The sequence below is a fragment of the Petromyzon marinus genome, chromosome 35 (genome assembly GCF_048934315.1).
Source record: "Petromyzon marinus isolate PM22_M1 ecotype Great Lakes invasive population chromosome 35, UKy_Petmar_22M1.pri1.0, whole genome shotgun sequence".
In the NCBI taxonomy this organism is placed as follows: Eukaryota; Metazoa; Chordata; class Hyperoartia; order Petromyzontiformes; family Petromyzontidae; genus Petromyzon; species Petromyzon marinus.
Genome location: NC_133701.1, coordinates 11,172,146 through 11,182,345, shown reverse-complemented (window position 1 = coordinate 11,182,345; position 10,200 = coordinate 11,172,146).

Here is a 10,200-nt window from a genome sequence, read left to right as displayed (position 1 = left end):
CGTGTGTGTGTGTCTGGGTGCGTGTCTGTGTGTCTGGGTGCGTGTCTGTGTGTGTGTATGTCTGGGTGCGTGTGTGTATGTCTGGGTGCGTGTCTGTGTGTGTATGTCTGGGTGCGTGTCTGTGTGTGTGTGTCTGTGTGTGTGTCTGTGTGTGTGTGTCTGGGTGCGTGTCTGTGTGTGTGTGTATGTCTGGGTGCGTGTCTGTGTGTATGTCTGGGTGCGTGTGTGTGTGTCTGGGTGCGTGTCTGTGTGTGTGTGTATGTCTGGGTGCGTGTCTGTGTGTGTGTGTGTGTATGTCTGGGTGCGTTTGTGTGCGAGGAGCGGTGGCTTTGTAGTTAGTGCACTGCGCTTCAAACCCAGCGACCCCAGTTCGATTCCCACTCACGGCCAACACCACCAGTGACGGTTATCTTTACCGGTCCTGGGCCTCTCCTAGGTCGACTCAGCCTCAAATGAGTACCTGGTGCGGTGTGTAAACATCGCCATTGGGGAGACAAAGGTGGCCGGGCGTGGTGCTGGCCACCCACCCCCTCGTGTGCTCGCTAAGAGCACTTGCCCCGACACTCTGTTATGGCTATACAAGGGATCTTTGCCTTTGTTGTGTATGTCTGGGTGAGTGTGTGGGTGAGTGTGTGGGTAGTGCAGCAGAGAGCGCGCCGCGCTAGCATTGGGGATACAAAGGCGGCCGGACGTGGTGCCGACCACGCCACCCCTTGCTTCATGCCCCTTGTCGACCTTCATAATAGGTACTCGCTAACCTCAAACAGTCTGTATGTGGGTAGTGTTTTTCGTAAGTGCATATATACACACACTCATATATATCTGAAACACATACACACACTCCCACATTGGGTGCATATGCAGTGATGATGATGGTGATGATCATGAATTACGAATGACATGGTCATCTTCGTGATTGACAGTGATAAACACTGCCAGAGTGATGGAGACGTGATGATGGTGATGACAACGCGATTTAATAAACTATTTGATAATAACTGTGCACAGCAATGATCCTCGGTAGAACAATGTTGAATAACTGTACTTCTCGGAGAGAATGATAATGATACATGTATGCAATTATATCAATACATTACACGTTATACCGTATTCTTGGTTCTTTCGGTAAAGTCACGTGGAAGGGAAATAATGAGGACGTTGTCTTTCCGACAGCTCTCTTCTTGACCTGAGGACGGGTGCTTGCGTTGTGGCCGAAACGTCGTGAGAATTTTATTATGTTTTATTTTTATTATTGTATTATTTCCCTTCTACGTGACTTTACCGAAAGAACCAAGAATATGAATCCCTACAGTCACGAAAGCTTTAAATCAAAATTCAAAACAAGTCAAGGGCGGTTTCCTTTTTATAAAATATCAGCATCTCCGATTAGCGTGGTTGGCTACGTACGGTGCGAAAGAAGTACAACATGCATCGTAGTGTGGAAATTCCACGTTCCTATGGCGGGGTACGGGTACATCTCCAGGGCATGCATGTCAGAGCTGCTATTGTTGCGTGGTGATGCAATGCGTGTCCAGTTTGGTAAATGTAATTGACTTCCTTTGTTATATTCAGGGAGAAATGAGAGAACAGTTTCACTTGGATTGAAAAAGGTGAGCGGGAGGTGAGAGGGAGGAGGGGAGAGAGGAGGTGAGCGGGAGGTGAAACGAGGAGGCGGGGGAGACGGAAAGAGAGAGAGAGAGCGAGGGAGCGACTCCAGAACTCGCTCGACCTGTTGGGTTGCTAATCCCTGTTGCTTGTAACACTCATGACGCCTTGGCCAACCTGCCCACATCACGCAAAGACACACGTAGAGACGCATGCATACACACGCATATATATATACACACATACAACACATGCACATATACACATGGACGTACATGCAGACATACAAACACACTTAGGCAAAGACAAAGAGGCAGGGATTTTAACAGATTGTTGGGGCAAGTGCTGTGAGCGAGCACCTATGATCAGCGCCGCGATTTGGCAACCCAACGTCAAGACGCTTTTGTCTCTCCAGTGCAGGATGTTTACACATCCCACCATGTACTCGTTTTAATACTCAGTCGACGTACACCACACATACAAACATACGCGCACACGTGACGCATGTAAATATATATATACACACGCATACAAATACAACTATAACCCGTATAGCCTCAACATCATTTTGGAGCAAGTGCTGCTGGCGAGTAGCACCGATGATTAAGACCGAAGCAGCGCACGAGGGGGGGGGGCTGGCCAGCGCCTCTCCCGGCCGCCTTTGTCTCCCGAGTGGCGATGTGTAACACAGCGCAGCGGGTCACACCGTATGAGGCTGAGTCGGCATACACGTGCGTCGCGCGCACACACTTGGCACGTACGTACCTGGGACGTGAACGTGCGCGCACTTCTATAGAGAAACGTAGACGTGCAGACCTTGGTTTAGGGTTGCAAAGTGGCTGATGCAGCGTCTCCTCCACGTAACCAGGGAGAAGAAATGCCACAATTGAGACACGATACAGAATTGCCTCTTTTTGCAAAGGGGGGCGACCTGGGTTACATCAACAACAATTGTGAGGGCGCACGATTTACGTATTTGTTTTTAATCACATTCAACAAAGGTCGACTAACTTCTAAAATATATACAAATTCACGTGTACATAGACCCGCAAACGTGTGTATATATATACAGATAGAAATGCGTGCATGCTGACATACACACATATATAGACCGATACAGTCATCACCCACGATCTATCTACTGCGAGGGGTAATATGTGGCATGCAGTGGATCCATAAACTACATATATACATTGACATACACGGAGACGCGTGTACTTACATACACAGAAATACACGTCGATATACAAGACACAGACGAAGATCAACCGCATTGCCTTAACAGACGAAGATCAACCGCATTGTCTTAACAGACTGTAGGGGCAAGTGTTGTTAGAAAGCACCCGTGAAGGCTGGAGGGGTTCACGAGGGGTGGGTGGCCAACACCACGCCCGGCCGCCTTTGTCTCCCCAGCGGGAATCGAACTCGGGTCGCGGGTTCGTGGCGCATACATATCGACACACAGACACATCTACACACAGACACATCGACACATCTACACACAGACACATCGACACACAGACACATCTACACACAGACACATCGACACATCTACACACAGACACATCGACACACAGACACATCGACACACAGACATCTACACACAGACGCATCGACACACAGAGACATCGACACACAGACACATCGACACACAGACATCTACACACAGACGCATCGACACACAGACACATCTACACACAGACACATCGACACACAGACACATCGACACAGACATCTACACACAGACGCATCTACACACAGACGCATCGACACACAGACATCTACACACAAACACATCTACACACAGACACATCTACACACAGACACACCTACACACAGACACATCGACACACAGACACATCTACACACAGACACGTCTACACACAGACACATCGACACACAGACACATCGACACACAGACACACCTACATACAGACACACCTACACACAGACACACCTATACACAGACACATCTACACACAGACACACCTACACACAGACACATCTACACACAGACACATCTACACACAGACACACCTACACACAGACACATCTACACACAGACATACCTACACATAGACACATCTACACACAGACACGTCTACACACAGACACACACTTGTCCCACTCACCTTAGCCATGGCTGACATAGTCGAAGTTCGAAGCGCAGTACGCTAACAGAACATACACAACAGACATGCATCAAAGATCAAATGCATATACATGTACACATAAACATATATTCTGTGTATACATATTTTAATACACATACATACCTAAAATAAACTTACGAACAATAACACACGAACACACAAAACATACACACGTATACGCATACACATATATCCCGTGATACGTACACATTGTACGCAATACGTCCACATATACTAAGCTCACCCATATATACACATGCAGACACATGTATACATATCCATATGGATAAAGGCAAGTGCACACGTTTACGTATAGACACACGCAGACCGCACGCGTACACACAACACCCATACTTAATTACATACTATAATGTAATTAATTTCACACGCCACAACACACACGCAATACTACATAGTACATACTGTGGAATCGTATTGTGTATTATAATCTGCAGGGATGCGTCCATCTACTGCTGGACGAAAGCCTCCCCACGCCGTATCAGTTTACGTGGCGGGGGGGGGGGTGTGCTCGACCATACTTCACCAGGCTGGTCAATGCGGGTTTGCGAAGTGAGGAGCGGAGGACCCCGGGGCGGTGGTTCGGGAGTCTAACTCAGGTGGCCGGATTCGTAGCGTGAGTGCGCTCACTGCTGCGCCACCGCTCGCCACGCGCAGACACAGTCATACGCAAACACAAGATCAGAATCATACTATGGTAGAAAAAAATAAAGTTTTGCTCTCTGGCTGTCTGGCTGGAGAGAGAACACCCAGACAATGTTGCACTTCGTTCGTACCGTGCGAGCCTGTGCATATCCAGCCTGGGCGTAGTTTTATAGATGTAGTTGTTTACTCTTACACAGATCGTTTCCCTGCTATTTTTACGTGTTTTTTTCCGTTGCTTTGTTGTCGCTATGCCCAAGCGGCACCACGGATCTCCCGTGTAGAACAGCCGAACAACTAACTGGCTCAACGGGAGCATCACCATCCGCCCAACAAACCACATGAGCTTGAACTCGTGAGCAAAAGTCATGACGATGCACAATTGACACGAGTGTCCGCGCAGCAATGTTGCCAATACACTGCTGGATGAGTGTCCATGCTGTGCGGGTCGTGGGGGTTATGTGACCATACTTCACCACACTTGGCTTAGAGCGGGTTGGCAAATTGCCGGAATGCGCTCCATCTTTTAAACTAAGCAGGGTTGAGTCTGGCTAGTGATTGGATGGGAGACCACCAACCAACTCATACCACAGGTGCTTTCGGCTGTTGCTACGTGACTACATTTTCAGCAGAGGCCAGTGCATACCATAGTTTGCTGAACGGTACCGTGCTCCAACGCCTATGCTCTGTGACTCCACGAACACGCATCGACAGTGCAGCGGGTGGGAAAGTGGACCGAAGGTCACTTGGAAGGGGAACTCAGAGGTAGCTCTGTGATGTCTGCTTCCGCGGGATGGCGGTGCCCTGCGAGAGACTGGGATTCGTGGTCTCGTTACGCCGATGCCGGGGATGGCACATTCAAAATAACAAAAAATAAAATGTGAAAAGTACAAAAAGTATATATCGATAAAAATGAAAAAAAAACGTTGAAATAAAACTAGTGAATGTTGGCAAAATCCATTGTTGTACTGTACTATGCTCTACACCTATTCTCCCTGCATGTAACTAACAAATTACCCCGTATAGGCTACAGCAGACTGGTGGGGCAAGTGCTCTTAGCGAGCACCTCTGAACGGGGAGCGGGAGTATAGCTAGCACACTGCACTGCTAATCACGGCCAACACCAGCGACAATTATTTGAACCGGCCCTGGCCCTCCCCAAGGTCGACTCAGCCTCAAATGAGTACTTGGTACGATGTGTAAATATTACCACTCGGGAGACAAAGGCGGTCGGGCGTGGTGCTGGCCACCCACCCACCCCCTCGTGTGCCTTGCCGGCCTTCACCAACACGCAAACACTAACACACACAAAGGGACAATTGTCTAATCGCGGTCGTGGTGCGACTTGTCGGGGGGTGTTGCTCCGTTTCCACGACTTGAGAGGGGTCGAGTGAGAGGGATGAGAGAGAGAGAGATATCGCAAGCACGGCGCGTGTGTGTGTGTGTCGTATACAGTGTGGAAGAAACGCGAATGCATTATTCACAATCTCATTTCCACGCCGGGGCCAGCGAACCCGGGGGCGAGCGAGAGAGCTGAGCCAAGAAAGAGAGAGAGAGACAGGGGGAGGGAATCGAAGAGAGAGGGGAGGGAAGCAGACTGAGAGAGGGAGAGAATAAGGGAGAGGGTGAATGAGTGAGTAGCAGATTGCGAGAGAGAGAGAACAGGAGAGAGGGTGAATGAGTGAGTAGCAGATTGCGAGAGAGAGAGAGAACAGGAGAGAGGATGAATGAGTAGCAAATTCAGATGGGAAGATAATTGGAGAGAATGAAACAGATCGAGAGAGAGAGCGATGATCGCAAAGAGGGAAAGAATCAGAGCGAGAAGAGAGAGAGAGAGGCAGACGCGAGAGGGGCTAAAGAGATGGAAGCAGAGCAAAGGGGAGACAGCTACAGTCATTGTTGTACTGCACTATGCTGTAACGCCTACAGAGATCGGGTGAGATCGAAAAGCTGAGAGAGGGAGAGAGAGAGTCAGAGAGAGAGAGCGAGAGAGGCAGAGAGGAGAGGGAGGAGGAGGGGAGACGGAGTGGGAGGAGACGGAGTCTCAAAGCCGGTAAATTGGACGGACTGTAACTCAATAGGCCCCGCTTAGGTGTGTATATTATGTGTGTGTTATGAGCATAAAGGACAGACGTACAGAGTTAATCGAGTGAGGATCACAGCCCAGGTATGTGTAGGGAGGGTCTTTTATAAACTCTGTGAGCGCGTGCCTGTGTCTGTGTGTGTGTGTTGGTTTTAAGTACTGCGTGGAGCGGTGGCGCAGCGGTTAGCGCGCTGCGCTACGAACCCGGCTATCCGGGTTAGATTCCCGCTCACGGTCAACGCCAGTGACGATTATCTGAACCGGTCCTGGGCATCCCCTAGATCGACTCAGCCTTAATTGAGTAATTGACGGGGTGTGTAAATACCGCCACTCGGGAGACAAAGGCGGCCGGGCGTGGTGCTGGCCACCTACTCCATCGTGTGCCGTGCCGGCCTTTATAGATGCTCGCTTACAGCACTTGCCACAAACGTATGTTAAAGCTATACGGGGGATCTGTGACTCTTTATTGATACTATAGTGCATAGCGACGTGTACACATATGTTATACTTAGGACTGCTATTGTAGTTTGTGGAGACGAACGGTGGCGCAGTGGTTAGCGCATCGCGATGTTACGTGATCCTGGTCGCTCTCGGTACATACAGACAGACGCACACGCGGACACTCTCACGAACGCATTACAAACACGCACGCGTTGTGCGCGCGTACAACGGCAGAAAAGAGACGAAGATACCCGTGTAGCCTCAACAGACTTGGGGCCAAGTGCCGTGAGCGAGCGCTCATTACGGTCCGTGTCTGCGCGGTGCAACGAAAGTGGTGGGCAGTCTTTTGTCTGCCCACGGTGTGATGTTCAAACGACTGCTCCAGGTCGAGTCGACTCAGGTGAGAGCCAGGTGCCGTGCGACAATCCCCGCGCCGTTTGCCCCTGACGCGAGGCTCGAGTATCGACGTCACGAAGTGGACTCAAAGCGTCGATAGCGGGCGGGGGGTCTCTCTTGCGAACGCTCGACACTCGCGAAGACTCAGCGCCACGTTTCGATCTCAGATTTTTCTGGATGTTTGTTCACGTCGGAGGAAATCCGACGCGATATTGAGCTCGTGTTTTTGTTTTTTTTTGCACGGAATGTCCAGGAGACGTCTTAAGAAAGAAAGAAAAAAAACCCAGTCCCTCCGATCGCCAAAACCTGACATCATCTGTCGAACGAGTAACTTTTTATCTTTTAGACAAATGCCTGTTCAGTTAAACGTCCGAGGCGCGAATGAAGTTGTGTTTTAGTTTGTTGATGCTGTGTGTGTGTGTATTCTGTATGTATGTGTATCGGCTGCTAAAACATTCGCGCTACCCGCAATGCCGTGCTGCTGATGATGATGGGTTGTGGAAGAATGTTTTGTACTATTATTATACTTATTGTCTTGACGTGGAGAGACGGATATTTAGAATGAGACGTAGCGTCTGCCTCATCTAACTCGGATGGGGCAATGGCTGGTGGATCACGCAGAGGTTTGTGAAACCTTCCAGACCCACTCGCTGGGCTGCCATGCACGTGTGTCCAGGACACGGGCAAGTGCGGGCTTAGGGTTGGCGAATCCGCCCGATCCGCGCAGGGTATTCACCCACCACATTACCCGCAGGCTTTTAATTAAAAATAGAAATTGGCCGCCCAGCATCCCTTTGCAGCAGTTACCCTCTCCCCTGCGAAAGTAGTCTCGAGACTCAGTAATTGCTTTGGTAATATGTGTGTGTGTATGCTGAGGCGTGCATTGACTGTTTTAGACCAGTGGGTCTTCTCCTGGGTTTGCACGCACCCCCTGGGAGTGCGAGATGCCCTTTCTGGGGGTAGCGAGGCGCCCTTTCTGGGGGTAGCGAGGCACTGGCCACATTTTCTTATTTTTTAAAGATAAATAATCGAAAACACAAATTAATCACGGGCACGTGAGTACAGCTACCTTAGTTTAGCACGTGGGAGGCTTTCGCGACCAATATTATCCATAATGTCGAGGTTTTTTTTGGGTTAAATCGCGTAAATAAAAAAAAATGTGTCGTTAAACCCGCCACCACACGACACAGCCAATTGGTAAGGTTTGTCACGTAAACAGAACATGCCAATTCGTTACTAGTACAGCACAGCGGTGGATTGGAGAGCAAATCCACAAGATATACAATCGTGCTCGATTGTAAATCGGTTGTTGGTGGCGGGTTTAAATACGCATTGCGCGATTTAACCCCCCCCCCCCAAAAAAAACTGTATTATGTTCAACTACCTTGTTTCGTCAAATCCTCCGTATTTATTAACATTATAAATCTGTTGAGCGATTGAGAACCAAATGGCTGCGGTAGAGATTAAGAACCACCGGTTTAAGAGAAGTGACAGTGGGATTGGGCAACACGCGTGGCGAGAAGGAAGTGGCGAGTCGTGGCCGGTGGTGGGGACGAGCTACGGAGTGGCAGCCAAACGGGGAAAACTCGCCCGACGGGACGGCCACCCGCGGAGCGAGACCAGCACGGGTGGCTGCGTAGAGGCGGTGCGAAATAAGTTCAGCTTCAACGTACGCACGTACAGAGATGGAGCAATTGAAGGCGATGGGTGGGTTGCTGCATCGCGGGATCGGATCGATCGTGATACACGGCGGCGTTGGCATCCGGAGGGCTTTCATCCAGCAGTGGATCGACCACGGAGTTGATGAAATATAGCGCCCGCATACATTGGCATATAAGTGTAATGTATTTGCTGGGGGGGGGGGAATAATAATAGGATAAGAGTTACTGTATTCATATTACAATATTATAATGTACATGGATTACAAATCCAGACATATATTTAATATATATAAATTATATATCTATATATGTATATAAATTATGTGCCTATATATAAAAGGTATACGATGTAACAGAGAATAATGTACATTTGTGTAGTGGATATATGCTGTGTACATGTGTATATGCACACGTACTCTAAATGCATTTTGGTCTATGGTGTATAATATGCAAACGCACAGTACACACACAGTACACACATGCACAGTACACACACAGTACGCACACACAGTACACACACAGTACACACACACACACAGTACACACATGCACAGTACACACACAGTACACACAGTACACACACAGTACACACACACACAGTACACACACGCACAGTACACACATACACAGTACACACACAGTACACACACACAGTACACACACAGTACATAGGACTGAGCACTGTTCTGGAAACCTACAAATCCATAATAATACATTTTATAATCCGTATTATAATTTAAAGTCCATTGTCAATCCACTGCCAGATAAAGTCCTCCTCACCACGCTGCGTCGGTCGTAGAGGATTTCTTGACCATACTTCACCACTGTGGTCAGTACGGGTTAGTGAAGGGAGGGAGAGGCCCATCAAACAATGACGGTCACTGCATCGCGTTTTCTTTTATATGCTTCCGCGGCTGTCTGGAACGTTCTTCCTTCCGATATTCGGAAGCCACTGGAGCTATGCACTTTTAAATCGTCTACATTGCAAACGCATTCCTTTAGAACTTCTTTTTTGTGTTGAGCTTATTGCACGGTTGTATACGTACGGTGCGAAAGAAGCCCAACATACATACGTACGTACGTCCACCTGAGTTCGAGTCCCGAGCCACGGCTACCATCAGTGGCGAGTGATGGAGATCGATCTGAACCGGTTCACCGCCGCCCCGGCACCTTCACCAAACCGCATTGACCAGCGTGGTGA